The following is a 15,491-nucleotide window of genomic DNA, read 5'->3' as shown; positions in this document are numbered from 1 at the left end:
TAATTAATAAGTAAAAAGTGATTTTATTAAATTCAGAAACTAGGATTTAAGTGGTTCCAAGTAGTAACAGACAGAACAAGGTGAATTACCAAGCAAAATAAAATAGAACACACAAGTCTATGTCTAATACAGTAATAAAACTGAATACAGACAAAACCTCACCCTCAGAGGTGTTCCGGTAAGCTTCCTTTTACAGACTAGTCTCCTTCTAGTCTGGGTCCAGCAATCACTTACACCCCCTGTAGTTACTGTCCTTTGTTCCAGTTTCTTTCAGGTATCCTTGGAGGTGGAGAGACTATATCTTGAGCCAGCTGAAGACAAAATGGAGGGATCTCCCACTTTCTCCAGTACACAGCCAGTACACAGCCAATATTCGTAACTTCAAATACAACAATGACACATGCATACAAATAGGCTGAATAGATTCAGTAGATCATAACCTTTACAGAGATCTGTTACATGGCATATGTAGCATAAAATATATTTCAGTTAGGTCATATATATACATTCATAAGCATATTTCCATAAAGTCTTATGGGGTGCACCATCACAGGCATGTAATACAGTAGCTTCTGCCTGAGGGGCCCCCTGGGACCAGAATTACCAATGCTCTGTCCTACCTCCAGTGACCCCTTCTTTGGGACTTAAACAAACTCCACCCAGTCTCTCTTTCAATCACAGCAAAAGAAATCTGATACCCAGGCTTAAGTTGGGTATAGTTCCTTCTCCCTCAAGTACGGGCCCTTCCTCAGGGATCATTGTAGTGGTCCTTCTCTGTCCCCACTGACCCTTTATAGCTCAGTTGCAGCTCCCCTCCCCCTTAATTGGCTCAGATGGGACCACTTGCTCTGGCACAGGGCAGCTGGACCTATTTCAGTGACAAGAGACCAGCCACCCTGTGACAAGAAATAACTCCCAAACTTTTCAAGCTTCACCCATCACCAGTTCCAATGACAGGGAAACAAAGCAATTGTATGGTGCTGTTTCCTATTCATTTCATTCTTTTATTTTAAAATTAATGCTGCCATTTAATGTATTTCATGGCAGTGGAAAGACAAGTGCATCTCTTGGACATCTTGTGCAAGACACTTCATCTGGAATCCTAAGTGCATTGATCTGAATCATTAGAAGGTGCTTCACAGCTCACGTCTGAATAAACATTCGGAGATCAGAGGCTCCCAGAATGGAAATAGGCAGGTGTTGGTGTAAGTATAATTCTAACAATTTTAGCATGTGCTTATGAAAATGATGGTGCTGCTCACTCTTCTGAAAGTACGAGACATGGGGCCAAATTCAGCGCTGATGTGACTCCATTCAAGTTACTGGAGACAGTGGTCTTACACCAGGGCTGAATTTTGCTTCTTGTTTTCAGAAGATGAACTACCCAATATACGGCAGCAGATCGTCTGAGTGTGTGTGAGATATGTAATAACTAAGCCATTATTCACAGGTCATTGGTGGCAACAACTTGTGCCTTTTCTGAATGTTATTATAATTTCTTTTCTAATAATGAATTATTTTTCCTAGCAAAATTAAAAAAAGTAGTTAGTAATAAGAGAAACCAAATAAATTATCCACATACTTTAACAGTACCTTATGAATTTGTTTTCATTGTGAGTTGCATATCCACTGTACTTGCTGGCTCTTTTTGGTATGAATATGCAGCTCCAGCATCAACTCTGCCAGGCAGACAACTGGCTTTGCCTTGACTACATCCAAGCCATGTGATAGCAATGTTCTTTAACAACTCCTAAGCTCAAAGGCTAATGAGTCCTTGCCCGGAGGATTTTCCAGCGGGAGTGGGAGGTACATGAAGACTGCAAGAAGAGACTTGCTCAGGGGCACATACAGCTGAGGTATGATTTGATTTCAAAAGTTTAAGTGACTAGTTATATGAAAAGTAGATGAATGTCAGGGAATTCAGCCCTTATCACTTACTGACTCCTTCAAGGTATCTGGCCAAGGGACTTCATGGACCTAGTCACTTTCCCTACATAGCCTCTCCATTTTATAACCACCCCCCTTCAACCTTGTGAGCAAATCTTCACTCACTGAACTCCAGCTTCACACTGAAATTTGTGGAGTTCCAATGTGAAAGGAGAACCAGGCCGATAGAACTTTACTTTTTGTCTTTAAAGCAATTGAACGAAATAATAAAGGATAAAAATAATGATTAAAATTTATTTCGTTTTGAGATTTTGGGTTTGTTTCAGCCCAGATTGTGCATCAAAATTCAGGGACTGAGAGTCCACATGAACCCAGTATAAAACTGGACAACCTCCTTTGCAAACTAAATGCGCTGAATTCCACAGAGAATATTGCACTATAAATATCTGGGATTCTGAAAACAGATTGGACTTGTGCTATGACACATATCTGAATCTCAGTAGATCCTGCACACAGCTGGATATAGAGGTCAGGATTCCCTGTCTCAACATCGGTGTTGAGATAATGGGATGTTACTGCAGGAACTTGAGTTAAATATTGTTGAGTCTTCCACTTTTCTGTGTTCAACTCCATTATTCTTTCAGAGAGCACCTGCCCAATAGATTTTTCTGACATTGTTGCCAGGTGGTTCTTCTTGAATTACAATGCAAATAGTATACATTTCTGGAGAGTAAGGCCAGATGGTGCAAGGGTTTGGAACACAGACCTCCACTTCTAGCTTGTTAGGTCAAATCTGGCCCTGGTGAGTCACGAAAGACACCCACAGTACCAGCTGTCCAGTGTCCTGTCTAAAATGAGTTGGCAGGTCTTAGCTCAGTGTCCACATCACAAAGCATAAAAACAAACAAAACAAAATCCAGCTTCAAATGTGACATTCCTTGGACCCTTTGTTGACAGCCTCAGCAGAGATCAGAGATGTAGTCAGTCATGGTGACTACAGTAGCATGGTCCTGCCTAGGGCTGAACTGAAGCGCTTTGTCAGAGTTATATCACATTGCTACTTACAAATAAAGGGCTTCCATTTCCAGGCTTTTGTAATTCATTTAAGGGTTCAGAATGTGAAGGCTGAACTGGAGCAGAAGCTTTACAGAGTTCTTTATGAAATTCATATTTGGACTGAACAAATCTCCCATGTTTATTGGTATGATAATAAATACCAAAGGGATTACTTAGGGGAAAGTGTCTGATTTAAATGCCAACACATGCTACTCTTTCAGAAGGGCAAACTTTTTTTATTTTTTTTTATTTTTGGGGTGGGGGGGTGATTTTGCTTTAAAATATAGGCCAAGTTGCTCTCAAACAATAAAATAAAAAAAAAATGAAAATTAGCTTGTGTCTAAGAGGGTCCCACATAGAAAGTGGGACGAGTGAGTCAAGGCCTGTGGTGATTTGTGGAGTGACTTTAGTGGCAATGTGAGCATTTACAGATGACCACAGGGACTGCTTACTCCCAGCTGGCTAAGAGTGTTGGATTCCTACTGCACTGCTAATTACCTGTGCGAAAACTGGGATAAGACCCTTATGGTGCCAAACTCTCCTCTCACTTATACCAACATAAATCCAGAGTAATCCCACTGAAGTCACTGCAGTTACTCCAGTTTCATACTGGTACAACCAAGAACAAATTATGCCCCAAAGGGCTTGGCTGGATGCAATGCACAGAAACACATCATTATTTTCCAGCACTAATCCTGTGATACTGTACCATGCTGTGTGTCCTCAACACTTCTTGTAATCCATGCACTTTGCGGCACATTCTGTACCCATGTAAAACTGGAGTAACTGCAGTTATGTCAATGGAGTTACTCTGGATTTGTATTAGTATAGGTGAGATGAGTTTGGTCCCTAGCACTTTAAGGGCCTTATCTCAACCTTCCCATAGGTAATTAGTAGTGCAGCAGGAATCCACACACTCGCCAACTGAGAGCCAGCAGCCCCACTGCTCATCTGGAAATGATCATGTCCCAATTAAAGTCACTTGGCAAATAACCATGAAGCCTTTTCTCACTTTTTCTCCTTTCTGTGTGGGACCCTTTTAAAACACAATCTGGGTTAGGCTGTGTTTTTTAAAATGAGATCAACCTGATCTACATATTATAGCAAAATCTAGATAGATAGATAGATAGATAGATAGAAAAAAAATTGTGATTCTGAAATAATAGCATCTTTAGGCATTTTAGAGACATTTCCATAATTAATCCCCATGGCATTAGGGAGCTGAGTAAATCTGGGGGATTTGTTCCATCTCAATGTGAATTTTATCAAGGGCCCTGTAGGATTTCTGCTTCAATTCAGCCTTTGTGTTCTGAGTCACCCAGGTAGCACTGCTATCTACAAATGGAGTGGGGTGCAGGATGGTTACCTCAGTGTATAAGATACAACAGAGGCAAATGAACATTTCTCAGATCTTGAATTTAAAGGACATTCCAAACTTTTGTTTTATGTTCTTTTGGAAAGGGAGCAAGGACCAGGTGTAATTTGATATATGCTTTTATTGCTTCAGTTATTTACCAATTTAGATATGAAAAATGTCAAATAAAAACAGTGAAAAATAAACACAACAAAGAAGAATTTAAACCAAACAACAATACAGCAAAGTTCTTGTTTGATCATCACTGATCTCTGGGGATCAGAAATATTTCATGGAGCTGGCTGATAAGATGGGAAGCTTGAGGGACATTTTTCCATTAGACTCAACACTTCTAGCCTGTGGATTTCCTTTATAGTGGCTCTACTCAAACAGTGGGAAAATATTGCCTCTCCACCCATCCCATCTGTCCTGTCAACTGACATAGCTAGGATGTTATCACTTTTAAATCAGATCTCTCACTGTCTTGCCAGGAGATCCTGCTTTGACCTGCTATTGTATCTTGTGCTTACATCCAGAAGTTTGGCCTTTCTGACTGCTGCAGCTGCCACTCCTTTTCTATGATGCATTCCCTAATGGAAATTTTGGATCGAAGGCAATAGCGCTCTAGGATGCTTTGTTGTTTTGCACAACATGTTCTGCATCAGACAGATAAATGTCTCAAACATCCTGCTTGGGCTAATGTGGACCTCTCCAAAATAAGTACTTTCTCCTCAAAGAAATTATTTGAAAAGAGACTGCTACAAGCCAACTCCCGTTGATCAGCTTTCAGCACCATAGACAGAGCACAAAGGAGGAAAAAAACAGAGAACTGAAGAGAAAAAGAGCTGTGTGTGAGAAAAATAAGTCTTTTAAATGTGCTGAGGACTTTCTGATAAGGAAAATGCTAACTGTAATGCTCTTACAAAGTGATTTGGATTTTTAGCATCTCTCTTTAATTTACAGTGCTCATCGGCTGAACGGACTTGCACTGTCCGGTAAAAAATTACTGGTGCATTATGTCCTGAAATATTGTTGAACAATGGACTGAAATATCAGCACTTTTGTTCTGATGTTAGTTATGCTGCACAGCTTTTACATTGTGAAAGCAGCTTTAATGCTCATGAAAGTGAAGTGACTATTATCACTGGCTTTAGCCAGGAAGAGGTACAGTTCAATGCTATCAGCTCCTCTATACACAACTGTCAGTCCTCATTTGCAGCACTACTGCTATTCCAGTCTATGGTCTGCACACAACTCTGCCACGTGTGGCCTACGGCAACCCTTGCAATGCCACTACTAGCTCCTCACAACTGTCTAAACGCTTCTCAGTTCTGACGTCCCTGCTGACCCTGTTCCAGGGCTCAGTTTAGCAGAGACAATCAGAGTGTATTGTAACCAAAAAGATCCTTCTTGTTGGCTTTTCCCCCTTTAGTTACAGAGGGAGAAAAAATGACACAGCACATGTGGTCAGCTGAAAAATAGCATACCAGAATGCAGAGCCTGATTTGGAACCCATGGCTGATTAGGGTCCACTTTGCAGGACTGTCCTTTATTAGAAAGGCAGAGTGGTTCATGGACAGGGCTCTAGATGGTGACTCAGGAGACCTGGATGTTATTTCTTCCCCTGCCACTCCACCCCTGGGCGACCCGGAACAAGTTATTTTACCTCTCTGTACTTCAGTTTCCCCTACCTACAGAATGGAGGATAATGATACTTCCTTTGTGAAGTATCTTGAGAGTTATAGATGCAAAACACTGTGTAAGAGCTAGATTATTATCATTCTTCATTATTAACATTAGACCATGGCACTGATTGGTGCTCTGCTAGTAGAGTGAAGGTTAATGGTCTTACCCTATGTTAGTTCATTCTAAGAAAATACTCAGCCACTGGCCCTTCATCCATATCCAATTCACCATATAGACAGGCCTGCTGACTGATCCCACAGAAACATGTGAGTGGGGAAAAAAGATATCACTTCTCCCTCCCTATTGTGTGGCTTCTTAGGGGGCAGGGAGAATGAGGAGGGGAAAAGTTAGAGGAGCCCATCACTCATGAGAAACACAATAGCAGAAAGGAAAAAAAAAGCACACAGCTCAGCCCTCAAGATCAACCCTAGAATAAAAAAACAGTGTGGATACACAACGAAGCAATGCTGTGAGTCTGATACTGATCTCTTTTACACCAGTGTTAATCCACTGACTTCAGTAGAATTATTCCTGATTTATACCACCGTAAGAAAGAAGAGAAGAGGTACAAAATTCAGTTAAGAAACAGATTCATATTTCAAGCTCAGGTTTCAAAACATAAACAGATTAACATTAAACAAATCACTAAAATCATCCTGACACCGTCCCTTTAATTCCTGAAGTTAGTAAACAGTTAAAAGATGTTACCACTACTTTAAAAATGTATACATGCCAGGACTGTGGTTACACAACTTAGAGATGAGGGACTGCTTAATCATAGTGATTTGGCTTGCGCTTACATACTATCACGTAATGAAGATGAATCACATCTTTAGAAATTATTCACTTCAAGTCAATTTAAATTAAAGCGCAGGAGTAGGCAGCCTTGAACGCAGATGCCGTTAAATAACACCCTGTGTACAGCAAAATCAATGGCTGAGGTATCTGACTTGTCTTTGAAAAGCAGCAAAACACCCTCAGTGTTAAAGTATGCAAGAGGCATTCTTCTTCATGAAAGGAAGATGTCCAATGACTCAGTCAGCATAGAACACATACAACTTCTCTCAGCGTGAATATAGTCCAGCTCACATAAACATACACTAGTTGTAATCGAACTAATGGGTTGAACAGTGTAGGGTAGCTGGGGTAGCACAGGCAGTGGCAGCATGGGCTCTCCTCTCCATGACCTGAGCAGCTGGTGGAAGGGACATGAAGTAGCCTCTCCCCCGCCCACCACACACACACACACACTCTGCCTCTTGCAGCTACACAAAGCAGGACAGACTGGTTCTCTCTAAACAGCTGAATTGGTAAAAATAAAAATCCAATTAGTCTGATTTTGAAATTTGTAAGAGATGAGGGGTATAGTAGGAAGAAAGAGCCTGACGCATGGCCTGGTGCAAGGTCTGAGGCCTGTACCAAAGTCAGCAAAAGTTATGCTATGAGCAACAGTCAGGCCCTGTCAAAAGCAGATGCTTGCCTGCAAGCCAGTGTCTGGTACATGAACTCGGCACCAGTATTGCTAGCCTTGCTACAACACACTGAACATAAATGAATGGCAGCAAACAACATGAAGGCAAGGAAAAAACAAATTGGTAAGGTCCTAACTGGTAAAGAAATTAAGTTACACTGTAACTGCAAATTGGGTAAACAAATTCCCAGTTAGTACTAGTCACAATTTGGAGTCAGCGACACTGCATATTAACTAAGGGACATGTTATTCAAAACAATCTTGTTCAGTGTCTGGGTGACTATACTAAATCCTGACACAGCAATATTTGATAAATTGGTTACTGTCCATTCCGTAGGTTATCTGACAGACAGCAGCTATAGGAAACATCTGGATCTATGTCAGCTACTGGCGTATCACAAAGCACTGCAACCACTGGAACAGAGAAGTTAGCCGTTCCTGTCTCCTGCCCAGCTAAACTTATCCCAGCGTGTGACAGCCGGCAGTAAGGGTGACCTATAACATGAATGGACAGTACTGTAACTAATTACAAGAAATGATATATAAAGGCTTCATTTGTAATGTCACTACTCCAGATTTCTATTTTACTTCTTATATACATAGCACTGTAATAATACCTATCCCAGTATTTCAAAAGACTCAGCCTACTACAAATGATGATATAGGTGGTAACTGTAACTGCCCTAACAGGAGCGTGTTGCTATCTGCAGTACCAAAGTAGAAGGGCCAGACTACAACACCAGATTGTTATGCTTGGATATGAGGTGGTGTCATATGTACACATACAAACTATACACATATTCCCTATATACCCATATACACTACAAATACAAATACCATAGCCATATTATCCAGATATGTTAATTATTTGGGAGTGCCCCCAAAGCTTTGGAAAATAAAATCTGTCCGTCAGTCATGCGAGGGAACGTACAGCCTATGAGGCATGAATGTATGGATGGTAAACTAAGGTGACCAGATAACAGTGTTTAGCCCACTGGGTCATCTTCAGTCCATGCATTGTGCATTTTCTGGGATGATAGGTAAACATCCTCCCCATGAAAAGACAAAACGTTGGGGAATGGAGTAGAAAAAAAGAGCCTGAAGCACGGGCCTGGTGCAAGGTCTGAGGCCTGAACCAAAGTCAGTGAAAGTTAGGACCTGACTGTTGCTCATGGCATGTCAAAAGCAGATGCTTGCCTGCCAGCCAGTGTCCGGTGCATGAACTAGATAAATGTCTATCCGGGATGGTCTAGACAGTATTTGGTCCTGCCATGAGGGCAGGGGACTGTACTCGATGACCTCTCGAGGTCTCTTCCAGTCCTAGAGTCTATGAATCTATGAAACTCAGCACCAGTATTGCTAGCATTGTTAAAACACACTGAATATGTAAACACATTCCAGCAGGCCAGCATAAGAACATCCCAGCTTAGCACACAATAAAATGGTTTGACAAAAGTGATGAATAGTGATATTCTGTCTGAAACATCAGGAGTGAAAGTACAAAGATGGGTGAATAGGAATGTTTTGTCTGAACCATCAGGAGGAAAGTATCAGGGGAGGTAATAAGCATGTCATGAAACGCGCAAGGTGATACGTAAGCTGTTTATCGTAGATTGTTTGTCTCAGTCTATAAATGTTGGAATACCTCGCCGTAACCCTTCGTCCAGCCTATGGGGAGTGGAAAGCCCTGCCACTGACTGAGCTGCGTCCATTGTCACAGGCATATATGTCTTAGGCCTGGTCTACACTATGCGTTTAAACCGGTTTTAGGAGCATTAAACCGATTTAATGCCACACCCGTCCACACTAAGAGGCCCTTTATATCGATATAAAGGGCTCTTTAAATCGATTTCTGTACTCCTCCCAAATGAGAGGAGTAGCGCTAATATCGGAATTGCCATATCGGCTTAGGGTTAGCGTGGCCGCTGATCGACGGTATTGGCCTCCGGGTGGTATCCCACAGTGCACCACTAACCACTCTGGACAGCAATCTGAACTCGGATGCAGTGGCCAGGTAGACAGGAAAAGCCCCATGAACTTTTGAATATTTCCTGTTTGCCCAGCGTGGAGCTCCGATCAGCATGGGTGGCGATGCAGTCCGAAATCAAAATCCAAAAAGAACTCCAGCATGGACCGTACGGATGTGATCGCTGTAAGGGCAGGCAAATCTGTTCTATCCAAGCTCCGATACAGAAGACGAAATTCCAAAGCATTTTTTTAAAAATCTCCAGACAGACGCCATAGCAGGGACTCAGCGCACTGCTGCGTGATAAGCGTAACGGAAAGCCAAATAATCAAATGGACGCTCATGGAGGGAGGGAGCAGGGACGGACTCAAGCTATCCCACAGTTCCTGCAGTCCCTGAAAAGCATTTGCATTCTTGGCTGAGCTCCAAATGCCTGTAGTGTCAAACACATTGTCCGCGGTGGTTCAGGGCATAGCTCATCAATTTACCCCACCCCCCACCCCCAGAAGTAAAAGGGAAAAAAATCCTCTCTTGACTCTTTTAAATGTCACCCTATGTCTACTGAATGCTGCTAATAGACGCGATTCTGCAGTAGCGAGCTGCTGTATCCTCTCCCCTGCTCCTTGGTGGCTGATGGTGCAATATGGCTGATATCCATTGTCATCATCAGCCTTGTGGCAGAGGGTGCAGTGCAGTAGGACTGCGCTCCCATCCTCATCATTAGCCTTGTGGCAGATTGTATAGTACAGAAGGACTGGTATCAGTCCTCATCATCAGCCCATAAGTAGACGGTCTGGTAACCGTCTTCATCATAGCAACAGGGGGCTGAGCTCCATCAGCCCCCACCCTTCATGTGTAAAGAAAAGATTCTGTACTGCCTGGACTATCATAGCAGGATGCTGGGCTCCTGTCCCCCACACTGCTTAATGTCCTGTCTGGACTATCATAGCAGCTGGAGGCTGCCTTCTTCCCCTTATTTTATCTCACTAACAAGTCAGTGTTTCTTATTCCTGCATTCTTTATTACTTCATCACACAAGTGGGGGGACACTGCAACGGTAGCCCAGGAAGGCTGGGGGAGGAGGGAATCAACAGGTGGGGTTGTTGCAGGGGCACCCCCTGTGAATGGCATGCAGATCATCATTTCTGCGGGATCTGACATGGAGGGGCTGTGCTCTCTGGTTCTCTGATACACTGGATCTCTAGTACACTTGCCCCATATTCTAGGCAGGACTGATTCTATTTTTTGATACCATAAAGGAGGGATTGACTCAGGGAGTTATTCCCAATTTTGGCTTTTGCGCCCCCGGCCAATCTCAGCCCGGGGCACCTATGACAGCAGCAGAGGGTACAGCACAGAAGGACTGGTAACTGTCATCATTGCCAGTTTACAATGGCAAGGTAGACGGTACAGAATGGCTAGTAACCATCTCTGCTATCATGCAAAAACAAGTGAATGCTGCTGTGTAGCACTGCTGAATCGCCTCTGTCAGCGGCATCTAGTACACATACGGTGACAGTGACAAACGGCAAAACAGGCTGCACGGTTGCCATGCTATGGCGTCTGCCAGGGAAATCCAGGGAAAAAGGGCGCGAAATGATTGTCTGCCGTTGCTTTCCCGGAGGAAGGAGTGACTGACGACATTTACCCAGAACCACCCGCGGCAATGTTTTTTGCCCCATCAGGCACTGGGATCTCAACCCAGAATTCCAAGGGGCGGGGGAGACTCCGGGAACTATGGGATAGCTACGGAATAGCTACCCACAGTGCAACGCTCCAGAAATCGATGCTAGCCTCGGACCGTGGACGCACACCACCGATTTAATGTGCTTAGTGTGGCCGCACACACTCGATTTTATACAATCTGTTTTACTAAACCGGTTTATGTAAATTCGGAATAGTCCCGTAGTGTAGACGTACCCTTAGTATCCTCGTAGAGTTGACAATAAACTAGGCCGGGCGCCTTCGCTCTAAACCAAGTCTGGGCAGTTCGATTGAGGTCTCCTATGCCAACCATCTGCGCAGCGCTGGGACAGCACACAAAGAACACACACACATGCTGCCAAAACATCTGACGACAAGGGGTTCATCCAAAATTTCATTTTTGACAAAAAAGAAATTCACTGAAAATGGAAAAGTCAGAACATTTCAACGAGCTTTAGTAAATATCTACAAATAACACAAACATTTGAAGAACAGCAAGTTGAGATCACAAACAATTTGCTAGCCGAGAAACAGCTACATTTGTAACAAATACTTTGACCTGTCCAGTAAAAGGTGAGTTTATATTTTAAAGCATACCCTTTTACATTCCAAGGTAGATTTTCAAAGCTAGTGACAGACACTGTCATGTGACCTCCACTAATATAAAAGGGAATCATATGGCTACTTCCCTGTGCATTGCAATGGAAAATGAGAACTTAGCAGATGAAATAAGAACAGATCTGCACTTTCTGTCCAACTTCAAACAAATGGTATCTTGTCATTTTAAAACAAAGGCCTATTCTTTACTTTGGCCTCTCTGCTGACCCCAAGAAGTATCAGAACTTTTGCAGTGCTGCTCTGAACTCTTTGGGATTCATCCTTCACTAGTCCTTAGCTAAGCTGCCCAGAAAGAGGAATATCCATCACCTGGGAAATTCCAATATTTTGGCATTTGTTTTTGTCCAGAAACAGGACAAAAATATTGAACATTTTCATGTAATGAAAAGTGCCAAAAAAATTTAAAATCAGAAATGTCAAAATGAAACACGTTGACATTTTCAATTGAAATAAAACTTTCCCCCATTCTCTCAGATTGCAATTATTATGGTAAGTAAATCTTGGTGATATTGAACAATCTATATGGGGACTTTCATGCCTGTGTGCAGTACCAACAAACGTACTTATATTTGCTCTGTGCCGCTGTGTATAGGGGACAGGCAGCACCACTGTTCGGTTATGATACTTGATGTAAATTGAGAGACCATTAGTGAGCCATTTGGAATTTTTATAATTGGATGATTGTTGCAGAACAACAGTTTGCTGCTAATGTGCTTGGTCCTTTGATAGAGTAATTCGGAACTGCACAGCATGCTGAGCAATGTACACATCTTTGTTATAAAGCACTTATCAAAATGGTCTGTGTTGTGCATGCATGCCTAAGTGCCATCTTGCTAAATTTTCCCAATAATGAACTATGATTGATAGAAAATATAGGTAAATGCACATGTATGACAAAAATTCCTCGAAGGAACTAAAGACTGAAGCCCAGTATCTTTCCATAGAGCAGGTCCACAGTATGAGCAATGGCAGTGCAAACTTCCCTATGGCACTTCAGGAACATTCACTTCACCTCTGATCTGGAGAGTCTTATTGTGATAAGACTGGAATCCCCACTGGCCAGGAAGCCCTTGGCTGTGGCTGAGTTCTGAGGCTGCCAGGCTCTAAGGTAGCCAATTATGTTTGTGATATAGTTTGTAACATAAGCATCTCCCTATTACCAATACTATTATTTTCTGTTTATACCGCAGAAGTGCTTAGAGGGCCCAAATCAGGGATCAGGGCCCCATGTGTTGTACGTACATAGACTGAAAAGATGGTCTAAGCCCCAACGACCTTACGGTTTAAGAGACCTAGATTTTAGCTTCTAAACAAGGCACCAAGGAGCAGACTTTTGGCCACTACTGACCCCGGATCACATGTGAAATGAATGTCTCAGGTATAAAGATCTCCATGTTGTATTGAACCAATCCTCAGAGCCTTCCACTCCACTGTAAAAAGGCTTCTAAGATCAGATGATACCCACTGGGGATGGGAGTCTCATATACAGCAACTTGTTATTTTCTAAATTATTCTTCCCTTCTTGGAGACCCTTAAAAGATCAGTCATTTAGTGTTTAACAGCTGCAGTAATTAGGAGTAGCTCAAGTTTACATACCTTTATGCAAAGAAACAATAGGTACTTTGCAGTTGTTTCTGGGGAATTGAGGAGAAGAGGCAGGGAAACCAGTGTGGCCAGAGGACAGCTCTCTGCCATCAAGCTATCAGAAACCATTGAGTGAATGAATAGTTCTGCTTGAAGAAGACACCTACAGAAAAGCTGCCACCATCTCCCTCTCCCAGAGGGATCATTGCTAACATGGGGCCTGATTGTGATCTCACATTGGTATATTTCCATTGATTCCGTGGACTTATTCTTGTCTTACACCGGTGTCAGTGAACTCAGGATTGAGACCATTAGAAACATAAGAAAAAAAATATCAGTTAAAATGAGTCTCTTTTACTGGTTCACATTCTGGGCCAGCTCCTCAGCAGGCATAAAACAGGCATAGCTCCATTGATATCAATCAAGTTATGCTGATTTACACCAGTAAGGATCTGCCCCCCCTCATCTTTAAACACAGGTTTCTCCTCCCCCCATAACAATGTTACTTCTGCTACTGAGAAAGGTTATTTAATTTAGATAACAGATAGTGTCTCTGTGTTATCAGATCACATCAGCACCTAACAACTTCAGAATGAAGCACCCCAGCAAGACAGACACAATTTTATTCTAGTCAGCAGGAAAACCACCTCCCTGTGGATGTATGATCCATCCCCAACTTCACCCAAGCACTCTCGGGATTTTATGTACAGTGTGAGGCCCAGTCTGCCACTCAGTTTGTCCAGAGCCTTTTTGTTACTGTACCTTTCAATGAATGAAATGTGCGTGCAAATAGATTAGAATCATTTGTCTTTTGACTCAGTCAAAAGTAATCCACCTACCTCAGTAATCCACATCCTTTTCACTCTTGATTTTGGTGGATGGTGGAGAAATGGCTGTTTTTCCATGGATTAGATTCTGATCTCTAAAATCATTTTTATAGTGAGTACCTGAGAGCAAATGGATCATATTTAAGTGATGGTACTCCTGGCAGGTGTCACATATAAATAATGGCACAGGGACAACAGTAATTCCAGTGGAAAATAATTCCTTTGTTATCTAACTTCACACACCCCTCTAACACAGGGGAAAGGGGAGAGAAAACAACTTTTGTTCTGGATTCTTCTGCTTTGTAATTTTCTTCAGCTTTTAGATTCCACAGTGATAATGTTGGTATTTTAGAAATACTTTAGGTAGGTAGGTAGAAAGATAGAATAGATGACAATTACCCACTTAAACTGCCTAGCACTAAACTTCCTTTGAGGATGGAAACAATTCCTTTCTCATAGTTTTTTGCCCTGCTTATCACTGTAGTATCCGAGCACCTTCCAGCAGTGCATCCATTCAAGCTTATCATTGATCTGAAGTAATGACATTCTTTTTCCAGACCTTTCTTGGGTTGTTTTGATTTGATTGGTGTCCTTTGAAGTATTATTGCTTGGGGTGTGACTCAAGATCAGGGATCCCATTGTGCTAGGCCTCTCAGAAGACCTTATAAGTTAGATAGTCATGAAGCAGCAGTGGCTGGCAGCAAACAAAGGGAGGGAAATGGGGATGGAGGGAGGAAAGGAGAAGTCACATGGTTGTTCAGGTTTCTAGTGTGCTCTGATTCAGCACTATGTAATATCAATCCAAGAGAGTGGTTTTACCCCAGTGTAAACCAGGAGATCAATGGAATTATATCAGTGTGACGCAGACAGGTGTGAATGAAAAGGGAATCGAGTACTAAATATTCCATCCACTGCTTTTTCAAAAGATGTCTCCCCGTTAACACAGAGTTTGTGCCCCAGCCATGCACTGTTGCTTTAGCACCTCGGCTCCATTTTTATAGATTTTCATTTTTGTTTTATTCATTCCCACACACGACTACTTTCTCCCCATAAGACTTGTGAGGTCTTAGTGGGGACCAGCTGTGGTCACTCAATTAGGGTGAACTGCAAAGAATGGGGCAGACAATCCCCATAAAGCTGGTGGATACTCCGATACTTAGATTTACCAAGCCAGCCTAAAACAGCTTCTTTATTACCTTACTGGTTACTCAGAAGTCCAAACAACACAGTTCCCTTAAAGTGATCCAGCCTCAGCCCTCCATCCAGGTACCCACGTCAAATATGATGAAAATTTCCGTAAATCTTATTTCATCTACTAATCCCAAAGGATCAGACACA

At 42.4% G+C, this 15,491-nt stretch overlaps 1 long non-coding RNA gene across 1 annotated transcript in view; it reads right to left on the bottom strand.

The window, feature by feature from the left end:
• LOC120372587 overlaps window positions 1-13,507 on the bottom strand; it is a 34,170-nt gene extending 20,663 nt beyond the window's left edge. Inside the window, exons 1-2 of the long non-coding RNA XR_005585056.1 lie at window positions 13,339-13,507; window positions 11,341-11,543 (exon numbers count right to left, since the gene is read on the bottom strand). This is a non-coding gene — a long non-coding RNA (uncharacterized LOC120372587). The remainder of the gene's footprint in view (window positions 1-11,340; window positions 11,544-13,338) is intronic.
• Between the last annotated feature and the right edge of the window lie 1,984 nt (window positions 13,508-15,491).

Source organism: Mauremys reevesii, linkage group 9 (assembly GCF_016161935.1).
Source record: "Mauremys reevesii isolate NIE-2019 linkage group 9, ASM1616193v1, whole genome shotgun sequence".
NCBI lineage: Eukaryota > Metazoa > Chordata > Testudines > Geoemydidae > Mauremys > Mauremys reevesii.
Note: the sequence above shows the minus strand (reverse complement) of the source record. Positions and strands in the feature narration are given on the sequence as shown.